The sequence below is a fragment of the Scardinius erythrophthalmus genome, assembly GCF_964197995.2.
Source record: "Scardinius erythrophthalmus genome assembly, chromosome: 14".
Lineage (NCBI taxonomy): Eukaryota > Metazoa > Chordata > Actinopteri > Cypriniformes > Leuciscidae > Scardinius > Scardinius erythrophthalmus.
Window position 1 is genome coordinate 6,466,463 of NC_138234.1, and position 3,592 is coordinate 6,470,054.

Below are 3,592 nucleotides of genomic sequence, written 5' to 3' on the forward strand. Positions count from 1 at the left end.
GATCGGTCACGTGTCTGTGACGTCAACTCAACTGTCACCTTCGCGCCACTGCCCCCCGCGGCGCCTAAAAATAAACCGTCACGACGAATTTCTAGTAGTTTATCAATCAATGGTGCACTGTGGTGTTCTGAAATGGTGAGGTCAGGATTTTAAGCATTTTATATTTATATAAATTAAAAAATGCAGTAATAAATTTTAGATTTTGTGTATGTTTTTGTGAATTCAAATGCTCGATAAACAATCATGATGGTCTCAGGCACGGATGCCTTTAATTTGACTCAAATAAACTCAATCGCATCATCATTTTCCAGTTTAATTTGGACGTGACAGAAAGCCAAGTGGGTCATTTATTCATTTATTTCATTTAAAGGCGTAAGTTTTTAAAAGTTTCCACAAGTTTGATTCATTTAAACCGCCAAAGACAGTCTTAAAGGGATATACACCCAGAAATAAAAAAAAAAATCTGTCATTATTTACTCATCAGGTTGTTCTAAACCTAATGTTCTTTCTTCCGTTCAACATAAATTACATTGTATTTAATTTGTGGACATCATCAGAAAGCCGCTTTCAATATAAGGGGTATTGAAATCGCTTCCAATTTGCGGTCACATGTAGGCCTAACGTTACTCTGTTTAGGGAGCGGCAGTATTTATCCACACATATTACAAGAGTAGATTTTTATTTTTGTATTATTCTTGCAAAACATACAAAGATACACATTTGTCAATAATACCACGGTAAGCCTAACTATGTCCCTTTAGGGGCTCCGTAGAATTGGTGTTTCATTTTCCGTGCCTTTGAGAAAAAAATTATATTCTAACAATATTACAGTTTTTCTCAGTCGCTTTGGTGCATTTCTCACATCACTATTTACATTTGCACAACAGTTAGTTCAACCTCCACAACATTTAGTCATTTGTGCACATCATAGTAGCAGTTTCTCATTCCTTCCAACAAATTGCAAATGCTTTTGGACATGCATCAATTGCTTTCATACAACTCTCTGCTGTTTTATAACATTATCATTTGCTTATGTCATGTCAGTCAAAATTAACTATACTTGTGAATGCTGAATAGTCATTCCATATAAAACTAATAGTCCTCATTTCATTGCTTGAGTCATTACATACAAAAATTTTGAACTAGTTGTCAAAATCTGTAATTTAAAAAAAAAAAAAAAAAAAAATCCTGCAAAAGTCTCCTAAATTGAACAATTTGCAATTGAGCAAGAGATGATATTCGCTGTGATGTAGATTACTGTAAATTATGTGACCAGACAGAGAGGAACGTCTGGATGTGCATGAATGATTACAGTCCTATGTATGTTGTATGTTCAGTTCCAATACAGTATATAGGCCTACTGCAATATTGCGTACAGTTGTGCACAGCTCTACCCAAAGGGAGTTTATGTTTGTTGTAAATAATGGTGTATTTTTTCTTTTGCACAATGCTGTGAACAAATTAGAATTGCAAAGAGCATATGCAGTAAAAATGTGAAACATACATATTCAGTGTCTTGTACTCAGTTACCTCATAAATACAGTAATGTTTAACTTTACTGTATCTTTTCAAATGGCTGTGCAAATAGTATTTAGTGCTGTATTGAGCATTTTCAGGTAGTGTCACCAAGATCTGACTTTTATCATTGGAAAACGTTTACAGAGTAAACTGTCGTAATGAAAACATGACTAAGCCATTTGACTATCTTGTTCATAAACGATGGTGTCAGGACTTTTTATTTTGATGACAGTGACACTTTCATTGACATAAATACTTGCTTTTGAGGAATGGGCTATCCATTTTGAGCAAGTGACACGCTTTTGCAGGTTATCAACTAGGTTTTGCAGTTTGCACTAATTGTTTTGAGAACTGCATTAACTGTTGTGCAAATGTAAATAGTGTTATGAGAAATGCACCAAAGCGACTGAGAAAAACTGTAATTGACTGAAATAAGCCAAGCCCCATACTTTAGCCTGTAATATGTAATTTATTAATAAAATGCACAAAATGCAAGATTAATGTCTATATTAAAAATACATATCTTTATGTATTAATCTATATTTACTAAATTTTATAAAAAAAAATACAAGATTTTACATAAGAAATTTTAAATATTATGTAAAAATAAATTAAATATGAATAATATATATATAAAAAGGATTGCAATACATATAATAATATAACATTTTACAAGATAAACAACTAAATCTGCACACGTGGATTACAGATATTATGTATTTTCTTAATGTTTAAGTAAATAAGCTAATTGTCTCGCTTATCCAAAATAAGTCTTGTACATTAGCGCCACCTGTGGGTTCAGAGGGTTGTATCAAACCGGTTTCAAAGGCTCTGTTGTTCCAGTGTTTCGAGGATGTGGAAGTGCCTAAATAACAGATGCTCTATTCATCCTGAGATTCAGCATTCAGGACGAGAAGGAATATTACAGATATTCCTAAAGCATCCTTACTGGTCATTTCTGGATTTAAACCGCAGCTTCTAGAAACTACATGGGCTGAATTCAGTGTGAAAGTGTGTGTTTGTGAGCTTGAGAGTGTGTAGTTTTCCCCTCACAGTGAACAGAGGACTCTTGTGTTTCTCCAGGACCAACACCTGCATCAACACCTGCGTTCTGCTCTGTCTGGATGAAGAGCGAAGATAAGCAGTTCGCCGGGAATAACCTGATCCGTCTGTGAGTAAGAGTGGATTAATAATGAATCGTTATTATTTTAGTCAATCAAAGATTTGACCAGTTAATATGCTTTGAATGGGATGCATTTATTGCACAAATGTCTGAAAAACAGTGTAGTGCTTTCAAGCCACTACCATAAAGTTTCAAGTTACAATTTATAATTTAATTTCTACTATTACAGTTTTTATTAATATTTTAATTTTTATGTATTTTTTTAATTTGAAGTAATTTTTTGTGTTTTTGTCATTTTTAGCTGTTGTTGTTTTTTTAAAAAAAAAAAAAATCTACAAAAAAATATGTTTTTATTGATTTTTAAGGTAACTCTTTACAATAAGGTGTCATATATTAAATCTTTGTTAATAATAGTTAATCAAAATACAGGCATTCATTGTTAGTTCACAGTGCATTAACTAACATTTACAAAACTTTCGTTTAAAAAAATGTAATTAAATGTTGAAATTAACATTAACTAAGATTAATAAATGCTGTACGTGCAGTTCATTATTAGTTCTTGTTAAATATAGTTAACTAATGAAACCTAATTATAAAGTGTCACCCTTTTTTTCAGTCATTTTATTTTCAGATATGTTATTGAGAATAGTTGCATTGACAAATAGTTAAAATAAAATAAAAAGTTAACGTTTATTAACAGAAGTAACAGAATTTTTGAGATTTTTTTTTTTTGTAATAAAATCTTTGTTGTAGTTAACTATAATAACCCAGTTGTTTGTTTTGTTTTCTATAACTAAATTTAGAATATAAATTCTTCAGACAAATGTTCAAACAAAAAATCCCCTCCTAATTCAAAGAGACAATTCAAAGGTGAACAAAAGGGAATTATCTCCACATCAAAGTGAAGACCTGTTCAGCCAGGGATTAAAACAGGGATTAAAATGAGTTTTC

The 3,592-nt window shown here is 31.7% G+C and overlaps 1 protein-coding gene across 1 annotated transcript in view; it reads left to right on the forward strand.

Annotated features, from left to right (window-relative positions):
* Positions 1–33: 33 nt before the first annotated feature.
* Positions 34–3,592, forward strand: part of atcaya (ATCAY kinesin light chain interacting caytaxin a) — a 14,037-nt gene continuing 10,478 nt past the window's right edge. The window contains exons 1-2 of the mRNA XM_081385143.1: positions 34–135; positions 2,602–2,689. The gene's annotated coding sequence lies outside the window, so the exon portion shown is untranslated. The remainder of the gene's footprint in view (positions 136–2,601; positions 2,690–3,592) is intronic.